The sequence below is a fragment of the Gorilla gorilla genome, chromosome X (assembly GCF_029281585.2).
Source record: "Gorilla gorilla gorilla isolate KB3781 chromosome X, NHGRI_mGorGor1-v2.1_pri, whole genome shotgun sequence".
Classification (NCBI taxonomy): domain Eukaryota; kingdom Metazoa; phylum Chordata; class Mammalia; order Primates; family Hominidae; genus Gorilla; species Gorilla gorilla.
In genome coordinates this window covers 37409809-37422275 of record NC_073247.2, presented here as the reverse complement: position 1 = coordinate 37422275, position 12467 = coordinate 37409809, and positions in this window count along the sequence as shown.

Sequence of the window (12467 nt, the reverse complement as noted above, 5' to 3'; positions counted from 1 at the left end):
AAACTCAGTCTCTAAGAAAAAGGACACTCTTATAAACAACCCCCAGACTATTATCACAGCTAGGAAATATAAGATTAATTCCCAAACATCATCTAACATATTTTCTAAAATGTCATTAAAATCAAACAGAAAGTAATCAAAGTGTATGATTGATTATTATCCTCTTTTAGTTTCTTTAAATCCAGAATGGTCTCCCAGTATTTTTCCCCCTCTTGGAAGTGACGTTGGAACATCTAAAACATTTCTTTTAAAATGCCCCATATTCTTGATTATCTGACTAGCGAATTATAATTTCATTTAACATGTTTTTCTATTCACTATATTGCCTGAAAACTGAAAGTGAGGTCCAAAGGCTTTATTAGACTCAGATTAAATATTTTTTGGCAAGGACTTGTCCTAGGTGCAGTTACGTGTATCATATTTCATCACATCATGAGGAATATAGAGTCAGGTTGTCCCCACTCTTAGTAAAGCTAAAGTTGGTCACTTCATTAAGGTGTTGTTTCCAAATCTCCCCATATGTAATTAGCAATTATTTGGAGGGGTGATTTAATTTAGCTCTAGACAAATATGCTCTTCCCCAACAACATTTAAGCACATGGATTTAGCATTCTTTGATGATCTTTCCATGGGGGCTTTAAAATAATGATGTTCCTAATTATATCATTCCTTCTACATTTTCAAGTCATCACTTTTCTGTAAAGAAAAGCTTTCGGCTTCCCTTTTCCATTTTATTGTATATATTTACATTACATTAGACTCCCGATTTTATGTACCCAGTGCTTTGTAATTCATTTCATTACAATAAATTAATGTCATTTTTAGATGCCCAGATTATTCCCAACTTTACCTATCTGAACCCTTCAAATTTGGACCCTGTGTCTTATTGATATGACCCCATTAGCTTTTCTAGTGCCCTCTTGCTTACTGGCAAAATCAGATGTCCCAGAACCTTATACTTTTCCTTTCCCAGATTTAAAATGAAGATTTTTCCCAAGAGGCTGCTTTAGCTCTTGCTACTGCAGGGTCTTTTCCTCTAGGTCATTTCAATGGATAAACTGGAAATTATTCATATATATTTCAAATGTCCATGTCCATTTGGATAGTTTTCTTTCAAATTTAACACTACAGGGGTTTCCTTAAGATATTATATTTTATATTTATATCTCCTTTTCTCCTAAAGTAAAAATCTTCGTTTCCAATATATTTACTTATATGTTTTGTATTATATTATATAAAATTGTTTCAAAATTGCTATTTTGAAATTTACTGCTTTTTTAAAATTTACTGCTTATTTTTATTTACTGCTAACATAAACATTCCTTGCAGTTCTTGCAGTTAGAGTACTGTGCTAAAAATTACAGGAAATAATTATTTTCTCTGAGTGGTTGTGTTATCAATTTGATATAGACTCAATGTTGTTTATTTTCTATTCAACTTTTTATTTATTTTTGTGTGTCAACATGAGTACTAGTTACATGGTTTAAAAATCTGAAGAACACAGGTACACTCAGAGATATCAAACTCCCATTTTATTACCTGAAACCTGTGATAACATTTCCATGAAGTTTTTTCTTTTTTTTTTTGAGACGGAGTCTTGCTCTGTCCCCCAGGCTGGAGCGAGCGCAGTGGCACAATCTCAGTTCATTGCAACCTCCGCCTCCCAGGTTCAAGCAAGTGGCTGGGATTACAAGCGCGCACCACCACGCCCAGCTAATTTTTGTATTTTTAGTAGAGACGGGTTTTCACCATGTTGGCCAGGCTGGTCTCGAACTCCTGGCCTCTAGTGATCTGCCCACCTTGACTCCCAAAGTGCTGGGATTACAGGCGTGAGTCACCATGCCCAGTCACATTTTTATTAAGTCTTGATTTATCCTTTCTGTATTACTTTCTGCAAAAATAAATGCATAGGTTATTATTCTCCTGTTTCTTAAACAAAAAGAAACATACATACTGCTCTTCACCTAGGCCAACCCCCGCCCTTAATCCCATGAATTGAGATCCATGTCATTTAGTTCTAGTACTACATAGTATTTCATTGCAGAAGTGTAATATAGTTTATCCAACTAATCTTCTCTATTTGGATCTTTAAGTTCTTCTCAATATCTTTCTATTATAAAAAAGTCACAATAAATAATATAGTGTATATATTGCTTACACATTAGTAGATGTGTATCATCACAACAAGTTTCTTAAACTAGGATTTGGGGTTCGAATGAATGATTTATGTTATTACCAAATTACCCTCCCAAGAGATTCTACAATTTTGTTTTCTCATCAGTATTGTATATATCCTCTTAATTTGGCCAGTATGCTTTGGAACTTTTGACAGTTTACAAATTGTATCTCAGCGTAGTTTTAACTTGCATTTCTCTTGTTAAGAGGAATACTTCACATTTTTTTCATATACATAAGGGCCAACTATTATATATGGAGAACTATATATTTATGCTTTTATTTCTAATTTTCTATTTTGTTTGGGATGTTTTTTGTCTCAATTTTTAGGAGATCCTAAAAATTAACCTTTTGTCCAACATGTAGGTTGCAAATATTTTCTCTTTGTTTGTTATTTGCTGTTTACTTTTTTCATGTTGTTTTGTCCTGTGTTTTTATTTTTATTATTATCTTTATGTGGTTGAATTTTCCAAGCTTTTATTTGATTGATTTTGGATTTTAATTTATGATTCAAAAGGCTTTTGGCAAATTTGTGGTTATAAAGTAATTGACCCGTTTTATTCCAGCATTTGCAAGGTTTATTTTAAAAAATTAGATCTCTCAATTATTTGAAGTTTATTCTGAAGTATAGTTAAAGGTATAGATACAATTTTGTCATTTGCTAAATGGCTATCCAGTTTTCACATCTTTTTTAATTAAAACATCAAAAACTTCCCTCTGAACTTTCTATTTTACTCCATGGCTCTGTCTGTCCATTTATGTACCAATATCAAATTGTATTTATGAAAAAACTATATTTTCATATGCAATAAGATTAGTGTCCGTGATCCCATCTCTACATAATTTAGCATATTTATTTTTCCATGTAACATTTAAGATTAACTTGACCAGTTTAATAAAAAATTATTAATTTTATTCAGATCATATTAAATGTATGTATCCGTTTTGGAAAGATAGATGTTTTTATGACGTTGAACCATCTTCCCAGGAGAAGCTTGTTCAAATGCATTCTATTGTCTTTTAGAGAAAAAGTAAATCTTTCCCTTATACAGATTTTTAAAATATATTTGGTTTTGATAATTGTATATTTTTAACATTTGCTGTATCTTTCTTGTAACTATTGTAAGGAGGCATTTATTCCGTTGTAAATTCTGATTATTAATCATATATATTAAAATTATATTTTGCATGCTGATTTTATATTCCACTAACTGAATAACCTTGTTGTTTATATTATATTGATGATTATTGTGTTATTAGTTTTAGTATTGCTTCCCCTCCTTATTTTGAATATATTATCTTATCATCTGCAAGTAGAGAGTTTTATCACTTAATTCCAATTATTATTATTTTTTCTTTTTTCTAATTACATTGTCTTATACATCCAGTGCATTAATACGTAGGTGTGGGCATCCATGTCTTCTTTCTGCCTTTTGCATGAATGCCTCTATTGTTTCACCCTTAAGTAAGATGCTAGCTAGCTTTATGCTGAGGCGTGTCTGTCTATCTATCTGTCTATCTAATCTATCTATCCATCATCTATCATCTATCATTGTATTTAATCTATGTACTCTATCATCTATTGATTATCTTTCTAGTTATATAGTTATCTAGTTTATAGTTAAGGAAGTTCCCATTGATTTCTAGTTCATTAAGTTATTTTATCAGGAACATTTGTTGAATTTTTTCAGTCCTTCTCAGCATCCAATCGCATTTTAATACCTTCGTAGAAATTTTAACTAAAACATTTGTAAACAGAATCCAAGCTTCCCACAAAAAATAAACCATGAACAAATAGGTTCATCTTAAAAAACGCAAAATAAACCATGAAGAAGTAGACTTAATTTAAAAAATGCAAATAGCTTAGAAAAGCTATTAAAATAATTCACTATTTCTAAGATTTAAGAATAAAAATGAGATTGGTTTACAGTTTAATTTTTTTGCACAATATTTATCAAATTTAGATATCCATGCTATACTTCCTTCATTAAAAAACCTTAAAATTAAAAAAAAATTCCATATAATCCAGCAATTTCATTTCTAATTGTTCATCCAAAAGAATAGAAATCAGGATCTTCCAGAAATATCTGCACCTTCTTGCTCATTGCAGCATGGATGCACAAGAACCAAGATATGGATACTATTTAAGCGTCCATTGATGGATGAATGGATAAAGAAAATGTTATATATATACACACACACATATATATATGCATTATATATACACACACACGCACACACACACATATATATATACTCATATATATATATATATATATATATATATAGAGAGAGAGAGAGAGAGAGAGAGAGAGAGAGAGAGAGGGAGAGAGAGAATGGAATATCATTCAGTTCTAAAAAATAAGGGAAATCTTACCATATGTAACATCATGGATGTACCTGAACCACATTATGTTAAATGATGTAAGCCAGTCACAGAAGGTAAATACTCTATGATTTCAGTTATATGAAGCATTTAAACACATGTGAAGCACAGAAACAGAGAATAGAATGGTTGTTGTTGAGGCTGAGAGGAAGGGAAAATGAGCCGTTGCTATACAACATGTATAAAATTTCAGTTATGCAAGACGATTAAATCTAGATATCTGCTGTACAACATTATGCCTGTAGTTAACAATACTCTATTGTACCCATAAAAGTTTGTTAAGATGGTAGACTTCATGGTATGTGCTCTTACAACAAGAAAAAGTAAAAATTAAAAACAAATTTTAAAAATTTCAAAATTGTCTTTCTTTTTCTACACTCTGCAAGAGTAATGTTAGCAGCATCTGGTTTTGGGGGGGTGTAGTAGGATTTCTAATAAAACAATTTGAACCTGCTCTTTTTTAAGAAGGAAGTTCATTATAAATTCTTATTTCTTCCAGTGGTCTGGTATTTTTTTTCCTATGGGGATACATTTTGGTAAATTATATTGCCTAGTAAACCATCCATTTCACAGATGTTTTCAAAATTACTTGCAAAGCTTTGCAAATGACTTCCTCTGCTTCAATGGTTATTTCAGACTTATTGTGAATTGTATTTTTTTCTTAACTTGTTTTGCTGAGGATATTATTTCTTTGATTTTTCACAGAAAAAAAGACTTTTGTTTATATTTGTTTGTATTATTTTTGTTTTGTAATTCATTAATTTCTGCTGTTGTCCCTATTATTTCCTTCCTTCGTTCTCTTTTAGTTTATTTTGGTATTCACTTTTAACTTTTTGAGCTGGATACTTAATTCTTGTATTTCATCTTATGTTGATATGAGTATTTTAGGGTATGACTATTTTATCACTGCTTTAATTATCTCATTGAATCTAAAATGTAGTATTGCTTTTTAAAATTTCCAATTGGAATGATTTAAAAATAATGATTTCCAACATATTGAATTTTGAACCATGAACATTGTTTATATTATTTGTATATATTGAGCTTTTCTGGTGACCCAATTAATCTCATTAATGTCTCATATGCACTTGAAAAGAATGTGCATTCCCAATTACTAGAGTGCAAAGTTTAATTTACACTCCATTAGATAGACTTTAATAATTAATGTTTGTCTTCTATATCTTTACTGATTTTATATCCACTTGACTTGACATGAATTGATATAAACTGACAGTAGTAATAGTAATGAGTTAGTGAATAACTCATTACTGTACGTCTGTTATTCCTAACATCTCATGAAATTTCTGCTTTATGCAAATATGCTATTTAATGCATAGATATTTGTGGCCATTATGCCTATATTGTGAATTTGACTAAAGAATTATATTTTCTTTCTTTTTTGTATTTTTTTGCCTGAATTCTCCTTATTTAATATCAAGATTGCAATCACTAGTTTTTTATTGTTTGTAGTCTCCAGACATACTTTTTCTTATCACTTTATATTAGACTTTTTGAATTACTTTTTGAAAGTTATATCCCTTGGCCGGGCACGGTGTCTTACTCCTGTCATCCCAGCACTTTGGGAGGCTGAGGCGGGTGGATCACGAGGTCAGGGATCAAGACCATCCTAGCTAACATGGTGAAACCCCGTCTCTACTAAAAAATACAAAAAATTAGCCAGGTGTGGTGACACATGCCTGTAGTCCCAGCTACTCGGGAGGCTGAGGCAGGAGAATTGCCTGAACCCAGGAGGCAGTGAGTCGAGATCCCGCCACTGCACTCCAGCCTGGGTGATAGAACGAGACTGCGTCTCAAAAACAAACAAACAAACAAACAAAAACAAGGGAACAAAAGTTATATCCCTTGATTTCAGCATAAACATGGGTTTTGTCTTATAAGCCACTCTGACAATAATTTTTATTTAATAGATGGGTCTGCTCAGTTTGGTTTTGTTGGTATGGCTGATATAACGGAATTCGACTCAGTTTGGTTAAATTATTTTTATTACGTTTAATGTGTATCATGTTTTGAATGTGGTATTTTGCTCTCTGGTCTCCTAATTTGAATTTATTTATTTGTTTATTTTTGAACATAGGACAGTTTAGATGTTCCTTAGTGGTTACCTTTAAACTAATACTCTGATATAATGCTATTATCCTTTTTTCTTATTTAGTCATATATTTGGTTTGTAATCTTTAAATATTTTTTGCCACCACATATTATGTATATGTCAAATCATGAGCTTATTCTACTTTTAATTTCTCCTCAATTTTTAAAATTCTATTACATCTACTTGATAGAATAAATACTACCTAATTTTCTCAAATTTTTTGGCATAGTTGGAGGAAAACTGGTATTAGTTCTTTATATGTTTGATAGAATTCATCAGTAAAGCCATGCAGTCCTGGGCTTTTCCTTGCTGGGAGACTTTTTATGACTCATTCAATTGCAATACTCATTATTGTTCTGTTCACGTGTTCTATTTCTTCTTGATTCAATTTTGGTAGGTTATGTGTGTCCAGTATTTTACCCGTTTCCTCTAGGTTTTCCAGTTTGTTACCACACAGTTGTTTATAATAGTCTCTAATGTTCCTTTGTGGTTCTGTTATATCAGTTGTAATGTTTACTTTTTTTGTTTCTGATTTTATTTATTTAGGTCCCCTCTCTCTTTTCCTTGCTTAGTCTAGCTAGCAGTTTATTGATTTTTGTTTCTTTTTCTTTTCCTTGATCAGTCTAGTTAGCAGCTTATTGATTTTGGCTATCTTTAAGAAAATGTCTTTGTTTTGTTAATCTTTTGTATTTTTTTAGTTTCTATTTTGTTTATTATACTCTGATCTGTATTATTTATTTCCTTCTACTGATTTGAGGTTTGGTTAGTCTTTGCTTTTCTAGTTTTTTGAGGGCATCTTTAGGCTGTTTATTTGACATCTTTCTACTTTTTCAGTGTAGGCATTTATTGCTATAACCTTCCCTCTTCACACTGCTTTTGCTGTATCTCAAAGGTTTTGATATGTTGTGTTTTCATCTTTACATGTTTCAAGAAATGCTTCGATTTCCTTCTTAATTTCTTCATTGACCCAATAATCTTTCAGTAGCATGCTGTTTACTTCCAATGTATTTGTGCAGTTTTCATGCTTTCTCTTGTTATTGATTTCTAATTTTATTCCTTTGTGGTCTGAGAAGATACATAGTATGATTTTGATTTTTTAAAATTTATTAAGAGTTATTTTGTGGCCCAAACTATGGTCAATCCTGGAGACTATTCCATGTGCTGTTGAGAAAAATGTGTAATCTGTAGCTCTTGGATGAAATGTTCTGTAAATGGATGTTAGATTCATTTGGTCTAAAATGTAGGTTAAATCTAAGGTTTTTTAATTGATTTTATTTCTAGTTGATCTGTCCAGTGGTGAAAAGTGGGTGTTGAAGTCCTCAGCTATTATTGCATTGGAGTCTATCTCTCCCTTTAGATCTAAAACATTAGCTGTATATATCTTGGTGCCCCAGTAGTGGGCACATATACATGTATAATTGTTATAATTTCTTCTTGAATTGATCCCTTTATCATTATATAAGAATCTTTTTCTCTTTTTACAATGTTTCTCTTAAAGCCTTTTATGTGATGTAAGTATAGCTTCTCCTGCTCTCTTTGGTTTCTGTTTGCATGGAATAATTTTTGCCATCCCTCATTTTCAGTCTATGTGGCTTTAAAGGTGAAGTGAGTTTCTTGTAGGCAGCCTATAAATGGGTTCTTTTTTTGTCCATTGAGCCATTTTATATCTGTTAAGTGGAAAATATAATCTGTTTAAATTCAAGCTTATTACTGATAGGTGAGGACTTATTCCTGTTACTGTGTTAATTGTTTCTGGTTACTTTGTATGGTCTTTGTTCCTTTCTTTCTCTCTTATTGTGCATCACTGGTTTGGTGATTTTCTCTAGTGGTGCCTTTTGAGTCCTTTCTCTTTCTTATTTATGTGTCTGTTCTACCATTGAGTTTTATACTTTTTTTGTGTTTTCATGATTGTAGATATACTTTCACACCCAAATACAGGATTTCCTTAATTATTTCTTGTAGGGCTAGGCCAGTGATGATGAACTCTCAGTTTTTGCTGGCCTGGAAAATATTTTATTTTTCTATTATTTTTGAAGAAGGGTTTACTGTTTATAGTATTCTTGGGTAGCAGGGTTTTTTTCTTTCAATGCTTCGAATATATCATTCCATTCTCTCCTGGCCTGTAAGATTTCTACTGAGAAATCTACTGTTAGTCTGATGGGCCCAATGGGGGTTTTTGGATATGTGACTTGATGATTTGCTCTTGCTGTTTTTAGAATTCTTGCTTTATCTTTGACTTTTGATAGCTTGACTATAATGTGCTGTGTAGAACCTTTCTGGGTTGCATTTATTTGAGGATCACTGAGCTTCCTGTATCTTCATGTCTATATCGCTTGCAAGACTTGGTAAGTTTTCAGATATTATTTTGTTAAATATGTTTTCTATGGCTTTCCCATCTTCTCTTTTTCTGGAACTCACAAAATTCAAATACTTGGCTGATTTATGGTGTTTCATATGCAATGTAGGCTTTCTTCATTCTTCTTTATTTAATTTTTTCTGACTGGGTAATTTCTAAAGACTTGTCTTCAAGTTCAGAAATTATTTCTTCTTCTTGATCTGGTCTATTGTTGAAGCTTTTTATTGTATCCATAATTTTACTCACTAAATTCTTCAGTTCCAGGATTTCTGTTTGGTGCTTTTCTTTGATATCTAGCTCCTTGTTGAATTTCTCACTTTTATCATGAATTGTTTTCCTAATTTGTTGTATTGTTTATTTTTCCTCTTGTGGCTCACAGACTTTCTTCAATATCATTGTTTGGATTTTTTAGGCACTCTATAGATTTCCTTTTCACTGGGATCTGTTATTGGAGAATTATTGTTTCTTTGGACGTGTCATGTTTCCTTGCTTTTTCATATTTCTTGTGTTCTTACATAGATATCAGCACATCTTATATAATAGTTGCTTCTCCTAATTTTACGGATTGGCTTTTGGATAAGAACTTTTTCCTGTAGGTATATGTAAAACTGGTTGGGTAGTAAGTTTTGGCTTTGATTTTGGGTGGTCACAGTAGTGTAATCTCTGTTTGATTTCTTTGCCTATAATCTGTTATTTGTATCTGTGATTTCTCAGTGGCTTAGGCTGCAGTTGTCAGTAGAGGCCATGGCAAGGCTTTTCTGGGGACAAGGAAATTAGGCAGGCCAGTCTTTAAGCTCAAGTGATGGTGGTGGCTGACCAGGCATGCCAATCCTCGAACTCCCAGGTGATATACACAGGCACTGGTGATGGCAGTTTTAGGTGGCCTGATGTTTGGGCTTCCAGGTGGCTTACTCAGTGCCTGGCAATTGCAGCTGTGGGCAGGGCAGGTCCTTGGTCCCTTGGACAGGATGTGTGGCATCAACAGTGGCTGTAGTGGTGGTGGGCCAACCCTCATGTCATCAAGTGGCTTGAGCAGATGCCAGCAGTGGCAGTGGTAGGGTGAGAAGCCAGTCCCCAGTCATCCAGGTGGCATGCACAGGTGGGTGCTAGTGGCAGCAGCAGCAGCAGCAGTAGGACCATTTTCTGGGCCCTCAGGAGGTGCCTGACAATGGCTGGCAGGATGATCCTATCCCCAGGACTCTTGAGAGTTCATGCAGGTGGCAGCAGCAGCGGGGGTGGACACATCTTCCAGCCCCCAGAAGGCATGTGTGGGCACCAGCAGTGGCAGGAATGGCAAGTCATTCCCCAGGGCCCCAAACAACATGCATGAGCACCAGTAGTGGCAGCAGTGGACTGCGCAGGCCAGTCATCATGCCCCTCCATAGTGTACACTGGCATTGGGGGTGATTTCCAGGCCCAAGGACATTGTACACAGGCACTGCCGCCAGCAGTGGCAGATCTTGTGGGCCCATCCTCAGGCCCCATGATAGGGTGTGGAGGCTCTGGCTGAGGTGTGTGGGACATGTCAATTCATAAGCCCCTGGGTGGCATGCTCAGGCACCAACAGCAGTGGTGGTGGGTGGGGTGGGTCTGTCCTCATGCCCTGGGATGGCACATAGGTAGACTTGTCCACAGGTCTCTAGAAATCACGTCCAGGTACATGGAGGCTCTGCCACTGGAGGGGGTGGGGTTACTTTGTGCCAAGGAAAGTCTTCCTGGTATGCCGTACTGCTTGTTCCCCAGGGTTTATGTGTGAACTAAAATGCTGGGGACCCAGCTGCACTGCTGGATCCAGATAACATCATGACACTGCAACCCTCAGGGTAGACATGGGGGGATGCCAGCAGTGCTTCAGGGATGTGAAAATGCAGGGGCTGTTTGGCCCCAGGACACGCAGTAGCATGGTGGGTGCTAGGCTCTCATACTGGCTCCATGCTGCAGATGCTTGGGTCTTAAGGGGTATATGGGACCCAGTATGAACTTCCTTTCTGGAACACTACCATTGCACGGACTACAGGCAGGTTCCCATATTAGTCTGAGCGTCTGTAAAGACTGAAGTGATCTTCTGTAGCTAGAATTGCAGGAGTTCAAGGTGGGAGTATGGATAACTAGGGATCTCTCGCTTACCTTTTCCCCACAATGCGGAGTTCCTCCTGCTCTGAGTCAATCTCAGATGGGCCAGCTGCTTTGCTCTCCTGTCCTTCAATGCCTCAGAGGTTCTCTGTCACTGACCTTCTGAGTTACAGCATTTTGTCTTAGAAGGTCTACTTGATGTGTGGTTATCTAGTTACTGTTTTGTTTCCTCTTTGTGGAGAAGGTGAGTTCCAGGCACCTTAAAGCCTTCCTCTCAAGGAGTAATTTGGTTTTTCAAATGTTACTATTTAGGAAATACATTTCATAACACTATAGCTGTCATAGATAGTAATTCTTCTGAGGGATCTGGGCAAAATAAATTGGAAACCTTCTGTAAAGCATTCACCATTCTAGATGTTATTAAGAACATTTGTGATTCATAGGAGGAGGTCAGAATATCAACACTAACAAGAGTGTTGGAAGAAATTGATTCCAACTCTCATCTATTAAGGTGTTCAAGACTTCAATAGAGGAAGCAACTGAAGATGTGGTGGATATAGGAAAATAACTAAAATTAGAAGTGGAGCCTGAAGATGTGACTGAATTGCTGCAATTTCATGATATAACTTAAATGGATAAGGAGTCCCTTTTCATGGATAAGTAAATAAATTGGTTTCTTGAAAGCAATCTATGCCTGGTGAAAATACCATGAACATTGTTCAAATGACAAAAAGAAATTGAATATATGATATAGACTTAGTTGATTAAGCAGCATCAGGGCTTGACAGGATTGAACCCAATTTTGAAATAAGTTCTACTGTGGGTAAAATGCTATGAAACTGCATTGCGTGCTACAGAGAAATCTTTGGTGAAAGGAAGAGTTAATTGATGGGGCAGACTTCACTGTTATTTTATTTCCAGAAATTGCCACAGCCACCCCACCTTTAAGCAACCACCACCCTGATCAGTCAGCAGCCATCAACAATGAGGCAAGAAACTCCACCATCAAAAAGATTACAAGTTGCTGAAGGCTCAGATAATGGTTAGCATTTTCAGCAATAAAATATTGCTTTATGGCATTATTCACTTTATCGCAGTGGTCTAGAACTGAACTGGCAATATCTCCAAGGTATGCCTCTATGTATAGTGTATACACATGCATATCTGTGTTTCTTCTTCTTTCCCACAATACCAAAATAATTCCATGAATATGTAACATTTGGTAATTTGACTATGTGACAATTCATCAACAAAGTTTTCACTGACTTTGAAAAACACTGAACGAGATTTGTGAATATGTGAAGACACAAAATAGATTGGCCACATTATTTCTGACAAAATTTTATTAGTTTACAGAAGATATATTT